Source organism: Sinocyclocheilus grahami, unplaced genomic scaffold (assembly GCF_001515645.1).
Source record: "Sinocyclocheilus grahami isolate Dianchi unplaced genomic scaffold, SAMN03320097.WGS_v1.1 scaffold887.1, whole genome shotgun sequence".
Classification (NCBI taxonomy): domain Eukaryota; kingdom Metazoa; phylum Chordata; class Actinopteri; order Cypriniformes; family Cyprinidae; genus Sinocyclocheilus; species Sinocyclocheilus grahami.
The window spans coordinates 438,757-450,057 of record NW_015506066.1 but is presented as its reverse complement, the minus strand read 5'-3'; the positions used below and the strand labels follow the sequence as shown (position 1 = coordinate 450,057).

At 36.6% G+C, this 11,301-nt stretch overlaps 1 pseudogene; it reads right to left on the bottom strand.

Annotated features, from left to right (window-relative positions):
- Positions 1–1,676: 1,676 nt before the first annotated feature.
- LOC107563709 (F-box/LRR-repeat protein 6-like) lies at positions 1,677–7,591 on the bottom strand (annotated as a pseudogene).
- Positions 7,592–11,301: the final 3,710 nt, after the last annotated feature.

Genomic DNA, 11,301 nt, shown 5'->3' with positions numbered 1-11,301 from the left:
TTTGTATTTAATCTGTACCTATCTGTATTTATGTTATCTGTATGCACCAAGGATCTGAGAGTAACGCAATTTCAATTCTCTGTGTTTATGTGCTGTACATGTGGAAGAATTGACAATAAAGCAGACTTGACTTGACTTGACTTAAGCGCGACTTGTGCCTGCTTTCTGTGGCGTATATTTGTATACTTTTACTATCTAATCAATCTCAGCATGCGTTAATTTTGTATCGCTATATGTTTGCCTCACTAAGGTTAAATTATGCCTACGTCTTTCTTTGGCCTGCGCTCTGGAAGTGATCTGTTAATTCTGCTAAACTTTAATTAAAACTGAAACTAAAACTGAAAACTAGATAAAAATGCGTTCACAAAATAAAAACTAAACTAAAACTAACAAAAATATGAATGAAACTAATAAAAACTAAACTGAATTTTATATCAAATTTGAAAACGATATTAAAATAAAACGAATTTAACAATTCTAAACTATATTAACCTTGCTGCACACGCTCTGCATCTCTCTCTCTCTCATTCAGCTCAGCTCCAATAATGAACTGTTCCAATTTTACACTTATTTTCACATAGCTATGAGAAGCGTTAAGACGCGCACTAGAGGCGGTTTAGCCAATCACAACACACTGGGCTTGTTAACCAATCAGAGCCCATCGCCTATTTCTGAGGAAGGGGCTTCAACACATGTTAGACTGCACCCCATAAACGCAATCAAGCCTAGAAAAAAACCCAGTGAACCACCCCTTTAAATATCAGAGTTCCTGCAATACATACAGTGGGTACGGAAAGTATTCAGACCCCCTTAAATTTTTCACTCTTTGTTATATTGCAGCCATTTGCTAAAATCGTTTAAGTTATTTTTTTTTTCCTCATTAATGTACACACAGCACCCCATATTGACAGAAAAACACAGAATTGTTGACATTTTTGCAGATTTATTAAAAAAGAAAAACTGAAATATCACATGGTCCTAAGTATTCAGACCCTTTGCTGTGACACTCATATATTTAACTCAGGTGCTGTCCATTTCTTCTGATCATCCTTGAGATGGTTCTACACCTTCATTTGAGTCCAGCTGTGTGTGATTATACTGATTGGACTTGATTAGCAAAGCCACACACCTGTCTATATAAGACATTACCGCTCACAGTGCATGTCAGAGCAAATGAGAATCACGAGGTCAAAGGAACTGCCTGAAGAGCTCAGAGACAGAATTGTGGCAAAGCACAGATCTGGCCAAGGTTACAAAAAAATGTCTGCTGCACTTAAGGTTCCTAAGAGCACAGTGGCCTCCATAATCCTTAAATGGAAGACGTTTGGGACGACCAGAACCCTTCCTAGAGCTGGCCGTCCGGCCAAACTGAGCTATCAGGGGACTTGTTGCATCTTTCCCAAAAAGACTCATGGCTGTATTAGATCAAAAGGGTGCTTCTACTAAATACTGAGCAAAGGGTCTGAATACTTAGGACCATGTGATATTTCAGTTTTTCTTTTTTAATAAATCTGCAAAAATGTCAACAATTCTGTGTTTTTCTGTCAATATGGGGTGCTGTGTGTACATTAATGAGGAAAAATTTTTTTACTTAAATGATTTTAGCAAATGGCTGCAATATAACAAAGAGTAAAAAATGTAAGGGGGTCTGAATACTTTCCGTACCCACTGTATGTTCAGTCTAATTTGTCCAGTAGTAGCTGAATGTCTCCTTGACCATGATATACTCTTTTGAGTCCTTTGAGCAGATACCAGCAAGAAGACTGTCTTATTAATAACCTGTGAAACATTAAAAATGGTACCAGAACATCTTTACCGACCTACTGAAAATTAAGAAAATACATGCACTTTCTATCTTTTGGCAGGTACCATATGTACAGTATATGCACAGCTACATCATTACCTGAGTGCAGATGAAGTGATATTAGTACCACTGAGGTTCAGGGAGCAGAACAAATTGACTCCACCACCATCTGCAAGATGTCCCATGGCAATCTCCATGTCTTCTTCTGAAAATGGCTGATTGGCCAAATCAAGCTCCCTGAGGGTGCTGCTCCATTTGTGGGCAAGCATGTGTATTCCTTTCTTGGATGCTACCATGGTATTGATGTTGAAGTACAGGCCCCAATACAGACACTCCAGTCCTACACAAGACAAGGAAGCAAATTAGAGGAAAAGCAGCATATTATGATCAGATACTTCCATACTATGAACTATAAGAATAAATTGATGGAATGTCCATCAAACTATGTGATGTTCATATGTGTGTGGTGAAGATTACACTTTCACCAACGCATGAGGCTCATCAACGTTCACTTTCTTCTTATTTCAAAATCAAGACTTACTCTCACAAGGCAGAGCACAGAGGCCAGTGGCTGTGATGCGGGAACCACCGCGTAGGTCCAGCACACGCAGGTGGGGGGAGCCATGGAGCACATTGTTCAGGTCATTGTCGGTCATGAAAGAGTGAGAGGAAGTGGCAATGCACAGCTCCTCTAGCATGGGAAAACCAGACGTTGAACTGGGTGTGTTGCGGATCATTTTAGGAACTGGAGTGACATTCATCAACCCAAAAGTCTAAATTGCAAAATAATTTAAAAGAAAATAAAAATTAGATTGTAATAATTTATATTTGTACTGCAGTTTTTATAAATTCTCATTCCGGAACATGTCACCATTAATAAAACTTGCAGTAGTGTGTGCAAATTTTGTTTAGAATTTCAAACAGTAACTGTGCACTCAGTTGAAAAAATGACAGCTATGCAATCACCTCCAGCGCACTATTTTTCTTTTAAATCATTTTTATCATTTTTAATTAATGTAATTTAATGAATGAAACTAAAGCTTATTCAATTAAAAAAATATATAAGGAGTGATAATAGATTTTGTTTGTGTACATAATGATCACAGCACATTTTAGTTTAATACCTGAAGTTTAGGGCATCCAATCTGCAAAGCCTGAATACAGATAGGAAGCTGGCAGTATCTTCCATCTATTTTAGTATTGATCTCCAGCAGCCTGAGCTCAGGACAGCAACCTTTCTTTAATTTCAGAGACATTTGCATCATCAAAAAAACAGACATTCAGTTCACATACTCATATAATAAAGACATTTTATAAAATTTACATCATCTTTAAATGGCAGAGGAAGTAAACATATTTGGCTTGCTATCCTTGGTGGATGGCTCAAGCTTGAGACTTGGCATGAACACGTACACCCACAGGACCTCCCTAGCTGAATCAAAGAAAAACGTGGCATGCCAAAAGAACTGTCAGAGAACCGAGGTAAGGAGTGGTTTATATAGGTTTCCACTGCTGCTGATTGGTTGGATTAAATGAACAAGTTACTTTAAACTTGGTTAAAAAAAATCCATTAAGAATCAACACATAAAATAAAAAGATTAATATCAACTTACAGACAAAGCACTGAGAAGTTTGTCACTCTTGGTGCTGTGTGTGAAGTCAATTTTCTTTATTTGGTTGCCGTATGCCTCAAGGAAGGACACCAGACCATCAACATTAAACTGTATGAGGAAAAAAGACACAAAAACAGGTATAAGGGGTAGCATGTAGTGAAGCAGTGAAACATGCTGTGTCAAATAAAATGAATGAATGTGTGTGGTATACTAATAAAATGGACAAAATACTTAACATTCTTAAAGGAAAAGTCTACATTAAAAAGAAAAAGAAAAAGCAGTAATCATTTACTTCCCCTCGTGTCAGTCACTCCAATACCCCTTTGACTGTGACTCCATGGTTTTAATATATGTGACTTTATACTGACTATACTTACTATATCAACATTTCTTCTTTTCTGATCCGTGGAAGAAAGTAAGCCATACAGAGGTTTGGAATGACATGAAGGGGAATAAAACTGAATTTTCATTTTTAGGTAACTGTCTCTTCAAATCTAAGTAAACAGTTTGCATACAATCTGAGTATTGCAAATTTATATTCTCTAATGATCGATAGTAAGCGCCAAGGCTTTGGAAGGCTGTTTCTGTCATTCCTGTGCAGTAAGACAGCTTGAGAGAATGAAGATCGGTGCATGATTGTGAAACTTTCTGGAAAAACAGAGCACATACATAATCAAAAACAGATTCAAATAGCAGTCACAAAATTTCACAGCAGATGGATTATTATTACCTGAATTACATAATCAACATGTTTTTTCCAGTGGCAAAGGGAAAACTCTCTCAACTGAGACAATCTGCAGGAAACAGACACAACAAAACTCAGCTATTTTGCATAGATGTGGCTTTGCTATGCGTTATCTCACATTAAAAAGATTCATAAGTTCTTCCAGTTGAAAAAATACTTTTGTTTTTCAGCTAGCCAGTCTATAGTGTTCCTAATCTTCTATTCTGTCCCAGGTAATTGACTCTACTGGGTTCAATCCAGCAGTAGCCAATTGACACAGGTTCGTAGAGGATGCAGCTCCATTCCATAGATGGCAAACTCTGCCAACCCTTTAAAGACAGCAAACAAATTAACTATAAACATAAAGCAAATATAGTATCTGTAGCCTGGTTGGACAGAAACTGAATAGCACAAATACAGAGTACGTGCCTCACCTGCACAGAAAAGGTATGGCTCCATCCTGGAGAACTGCAAACTGAAAGATTTTCACCAGGACCTCTGTTGGCAAACTTTGACCCCAGCAGTCAAAGCTATCAGCATTAATTCTCCAAATCAACATTTTCATCAATAATTTACTCTGTGACTTTGGGAATTTTTGCTTTTACTGGTCCTTTTTTGGTTTTGTTAGTAGAGGTTTTACTCTTGCCTTTTGCATTTACCTTCTCTTTCTTACGTCCCTTCCGCTTGGGCTTCCATGTGCTGTCACCACTATTTATATTTGATATAATCAAAAGCCTGTCCTCTCCCGCCTGGATGGTGTAATTTGGTTTTATAGTTCGTTTCACAGTTTTTTTTTTTTTCTTTTTGCTTTGGTCATCTGTAAGGGAATCCGCTTTTCTTTTCAAAAGTCTTTTTTCTTTTGCAGGTGCAGTCTGGGATGTCCCAGCTGTGCTGGATTAAGTGGCTGACATGAACACGCAGCGCCAGGTGGAGCCTGGGAAGAAGGAATGGGATGGAGCATTGAATAATTATTTAATTAGGAATATTTGTGTATATACGTGTGTAAAAACAGGAAAAGCAAAAACAAGGAAGAAATTGATTATAAATAAGTAGGTAGGCGATATGCACACAGGATGTAACGTGCCAAAAAACGGAAGAAGAAGAAGAAGAAGAAGAAGTGGCTGACATTTGCAGAGGGAGCCTGGAGTGACCATGGCTCTGTGTTTAAGTTGGATTCCTGCAACATATTAAACTGAAACCACTCTTTTATCTGAAAAGCTATTTTACAAAAATCAGCAAACTGCAACAAAAGTGGGAACAAAACATCTCCAATCACTTGTGAGCAGAATAGGATTGGAGAGATGGAAAAGGAGAAAAACACAAGAGCTTCAAAGGGGAGCTGTAACATAGCCACATATAGCCTACTAAAATACAGGCTATTCGAACCATATTTACTCATAGTAGTAGGCCTATAGGACTACTTGTTTTTTATTACAACCCCTGATGAAAATTAATACATTACAAAAACATTGTAAAAATAAAACAATTTGGCTAAAAGAAAGTCATCCCACTCCTCTACGTATACTTCTATCATCGCTTAGATTGTATAGGATTACAGCATCGCGCGCCTTCTTTTTGAACGTGATTTTCTCCAATGAGGGGTAGGAGGGGTCGGAACATTTGGCAAATTAAGCTGCAGAATTTATATTATTGCACTGGTTGGATATTAACTGCTAGCAGACAGAGTGTCATTCAATGCATTGGAGATTTTTTTAAATAAGACCCAAAAACCACAACCCACGACCCGAGATTTTGTCACACAACTTTCCAAAAAAAGAAGTCCAAAGTAGCATATAATATGCAGACTTGGCAACTCTGGTTAGCGAATGTCGTTATATCCGCTTTCGTGCTCAGCGAAGAGAGACTCAAAATAGCAAAGAAATCAACCAGGGCGAGCGATATTATAAATATTCCCTTTGGTAAAGGAGAAGCTAAGGCAATAATTAAAAAATAAATGATGAAGAAATGGCAGGACAGATGGGACATGGATAATATGATGGTATACAGAAATTGATCAACGCACAGAGTGGGAATGCAGGAATAGAAGGGAGGAGTTAGTTCTAACCAGGCTGAGGTTTGACCACACAGGGTTAAATAAAACATTGTTTTTGTTAGGTAAAAGTAAATCAGATGAATGTATGGAATGTAAAATCACAGAAAATGCAGAACATATATTGTTACATTGTAGGAAGTATAGGGAAGAGAGGATTAGATTAAACCAAAAGATAAGTCAGACAGGAAGAAAATGGAACCTTGAGGGTGTTTTGGGAACAACAGGAGAAGGGGTTAAAAATGCACAGGATGCTGTTGTGGAATAACTGAAGGATACAGGGGTATATTATAGTATTTGGATAGTAGTGCGATAATAATAATATATATATATTTGTATTATTATTATTATTTTTATTATTATTATTATTATTATTTTGATAATGTAAAGTGCATTCATTGAGATATAATCCATGCTGCATACTCTGATACAGTAGGTGGAGGTATGCACCTGATAAGTCATGGTTGCAATCCACCAGGTCAAGTCAAGTCAAGTCTGCTTTATTGTCAATTCTTCCACATGTACAGCACATACTCACAGAGAATTGAAATTAAAACTAATAACCACCATAAAACTAACAAGAAGAAGAAGAAGAGAGACTCAGCCTGAGAAAAAACTTTGCATTAGATTTATAGTTACATTTGTTCACTTTTTTATCCAAAGCGACTTACAAATGAGGAATACAAGCGATTAATATTAAGGAGGCAATAACACCAGCACACTGTCACGAATTCGGTCCATGGACTTCTGTTTATTCACCAGAGGTCAACCTTTCCATTACATTGACTCTCGCACAACACAAACTGTTGCATAGCACCCCGGACTACATATCCCATCATTCTTTGCATGATTTGCACACTGCACTGATTGCACTCATTGCACACAGCTGTTTCTAATCACCTCACTCACTATATAACACCCACTCTAACCACCTTTCTCTGCTGAGTATTGTTTAGCCTGTACCCCTTTCCGAGTCTCTGTGGTTTCCTTGTTTTGCCTTGCCTGTTTTTGCGGTTTCTGATCTTTGCCTGTTTTCCTGGATTTTTCCCTCTCGTTTCGCCCCTGTGATTCTGTCTGCCGATCGGTGACCTACGCTAGCCCTAGGACTATTCTTGTGTTTTTGCCCGCCATATACCTGTTTGCCATTGTTCGACCCTGCCTGTTATACCACGTCTCTTTAATAAAAACTTGCAGATGGATCCACACATCTCACGTCTCATCAGCCCCGTTACACACACAGTACAGTCCTTCATAAAATAAATGATTATAACAAATATTTCTGCATGCTGATGTGGATATCACAAATGTTGTCGACGTTGTTTGTTTTGTTGGTCAAACTTCTTATCTGATACAAAAGCCAAGATGTCGATGTCCGGTGTCGTCAACAAAACATTTTCCATAATCTGAATCTTTTGTTCACGATTCATTTCAAATTTCAAAATTATATTTACGTTACAATTGTTTTATGAGCTGAATTACTGCTGCAACAAAACTGGGACACCTGAATTTCAATAAACAATGAAAATTCATAGAAAAAAAACCCTAACAAACAACTTCCTACATAGGACTTTATTGAAACAGTTTGGACAGATGATTCAGACCAGAGCCGATCCTCCCTATAAGCAAAGTATGCAAGCTGCGTAGGGCCCCCGAAACACCAGGGGGCCCACTTGCTCTCAAAGATGATTTAATTTAAGTTTCATTTTTGAATTTGACCAACGGTTATGAAATCAGTCAAATCATGTACCGTGAATGTCATACAGTGTCGTACTCGAGACAAAAAAAAAACTAGTTGAAAGCATACCGAGCCGTGGAAGAGACACCGTTTCTCAAGTGGACAAAGGCATTTCATTCATTCATAACTCGTCATTCATAACACCCCACCCAAAAATAATGACATACAGTGGGGCAAAAAAGTATTTAGTCAGCCACCAATTGTGCAAGTTCTCCCACTTACTTTTTTAGGTCCTGAAATTTAACATATAGTTGTCTATTTAAGCTGTGAATATTTCAATTCAAAATATTTCACACACATTTTCATAACTACAAATTCAATCATTCATATTCACCTTCCAGAATTCACTTCAAGAATATTCAATCTGTTACGATGTATAATATTCGACAGGCAAATTTCAGTCCATTTTGTCCTCTGGTCTCCTTCTTTCCCTGCATACCGCCAAATCAGCACCACAGAGATTTAGAGTGTTTTGTACATGCATTATTTTCAGGTTTTTTTGTGCGTACTGTATTTTTTAAAATGATCTTCGTTATTATTGCAATAAAAAAGATTATTTGTGTTTTAGCAGCGCTGCGCAGACCGATCGGTGTCGAGTTGAGTTTTCATGAGTATTATAATTCAATTAAATCAGCACTTAAACAGAAAATGCAACTGCTTCGAGCAACTGTAACTTACTATAGCCTATTAATTCATAATACCGATCTCAGCATCTGTGAAAATTAGACTATTGTTACTGTTATAGCAATAAATACACTTTTAATTATGGTATTATATGCACAGACTTTCTATGACACACATGCATTAAGAATGAACAGATTGGTTAGCATTTAGCATTGTCTGTGGCAGACTTCACTGAGTCAGGGCAACATAATTCAATAAACTAGAAGTTAATAAGTGATTTAAATCGTAGAGTGTCTTTGAAAAAAATTTCTTTTTGCCCTAGTAAAAGTGGTTCCAAAGTCATGTTGTGCGTTTCACTGCAGTTCTGTTACTGAATGAATCTGCCTTTTTTGAACAAACCATTCTTTAAAAAAAAGTTTCTTACTTCGTTTCTGAATGAATTAGCCGTTTTGAAGGACTCGACTGAATAAAGGACTCAACGACTCAGTCATTAAAACAGTGGCTTGCTGCCACCTACTGGTAATTTTGGTCTCACTTTTAAAAGTATCAGTCTATTTTTTTCTGTTATTTCATATTTCCGTGTTCTACATTTTATATTTAAAAATATTCTCATAATATTATTTATGCAATTTGTAAGTGCAAATTTAAATTAATTATACTTGTCACTTTAAAAAAAAAAAAAAAAAATTTCCTACATTAATCTCTCTGGGCTATGCCCTGGATAGAACCTATCCTACACTCTAAAAAAATGCTGGGTTGTTTCAATCTAACTTTGGGTCAAATATGGACTAACCCAACCATTGGGTTAAATTTTTACATTACATTTTTAACCCAAAAGTTGGGTTAGTCCATATTTGACCCAAAGTTGGGTTGGAACAACCCAGCATTTTTTAGAGTGTATGAGTGATTGTTATTGGTGATTTCAAATATGACATTTAATCATAAACTTGGCAGACAGTTTTAGAGAATTTGATGTTTCCCCATTCAAAGAGAAAGGCGCTGAACTTGTATGCCTGAGAGGCGTTTCAAAGATGGACAAAAGTGTAATGACTTAATCATACAATGGTTTCTGGTCTCCTTCCTTGCCTACCACCAAAGTTAAAGTGTTAAAGTTAGCTGTTTATGCTTTTTTGGCTAAAGGTTGCAAGCTTGCCTTCCAGTGGCTTTGGCTACGTGCTCTGGTCAAATGTAGTCCCGGTCAAAAACACATTTTAATACGAAATGCTTGCTCATGGTTGGAATTGTGGGGTCTCTGTAAATAAGATATGTTTTAGATATGTTACTCCACTCTCATATGTTTGCTATGAATTTACTACAATGGCACAAGCTGTTTTGAATCCCTTTTTTTTTTAGGTCAAAGGTCTCATGTGGAGGCCATGGAATATTTCCTTATGGGGGCCTTGGGGGCAAAAAAAAATTATATCTTCAAGAAATACAGTGTATTTTAATGTTGTTTTAACCCTTTCCCCAACTAAACTAAGAGACTAAGAGAGAGTTAAAGAACCTTTAAAGAACTATACAGGGGCTTACAGGTTTTACGGTAGTGGTGCTATATAGCACCTCATCGACTCCAAAGAACCGCTAAAGAACCTTTTTTTTTTTTTAGAGTGTATGTCTATAAAGGCTAATGTTTTTTTGTGTGTTTGACGAGCGGAGAATAGCTTTTGCTGTCTAGTTGTAACCAATAGGCTACTTTTAGCTACGTTTTAAATATCCTGTGCATATAGCGCTTCTTCGTCTATCATGAGATTTTGGCCAAGTGCATTAAACGACATGAAAAACTAAGCGCCCATATAGCTACAATAAATGTTATAACCTGTAATTTGATGAAAGCGTATAATGCGATGCACTTGCTGCCTCAGATGCGGCCGTTGTAATGACAGACAAAACACAGATCTCCATCATTCGCTGGTCAAAAACCTTGTTAACTCCATTTGAGTTTGATTTTCATAAAATGTTAAGTGCAAGTGATAAAGCCACATACCAACTCTGACGACGCAGTGTTTAATTATTATTATACAAAAATAATATATTTATTTTAATATATTAAATACATTATTTATACATAGGCCTATTTTTTTTTTTTATGAAAATAGAACAGATTACAAACAGAGCATAGCATTAGACAGTCAGTACAATACAGAGTGTGACATTAATTAGTAACAGGGGATCTGAAAATAATGTCATAATAGGCTATTTTAAACATGTTAATGACTTTTTGTTTTTTAACAATTTCAGAGAAGATATAAAACAATCAAATTCCACTAAAAATACCTTAAATATTGGGGATGAATTTAAGCATTTTTGTTTATGTATATAAAATTTCGCCAGCAATATGAATAAATTAACAGTGTATTCAAGACCTTTGTTAACATTGTTTTCATAGTACACAATAATATCCTTTAAAGAAAAAACGTATTTATCCTTTACTAGATTCAAAATAAATTCTGCCAATTCCTTCCAAAAATGTTGGGTAATTTTACAATAAAAAAACAAGGCTGCGTTCAGCTCAGACAAAACAGTGCAAAGCGTTTTTTTAAACGGAAACGGTGGTGCGTTGAACACCCTGTTCTGATGACGCAAGAGTTGCAACTATGGCAGCTGAGAAGGCCATTCTTTGTGTTATTTTTGAAGAATTTTCGGAGCCTGATGAAATCGGTATAAATACATGTTTAATACTGCAAAATACGCTCGATGTTACAGTCACTGCCCTTGCCCTCCAGAATAAAAGAGAACATCCCAATCAAATGA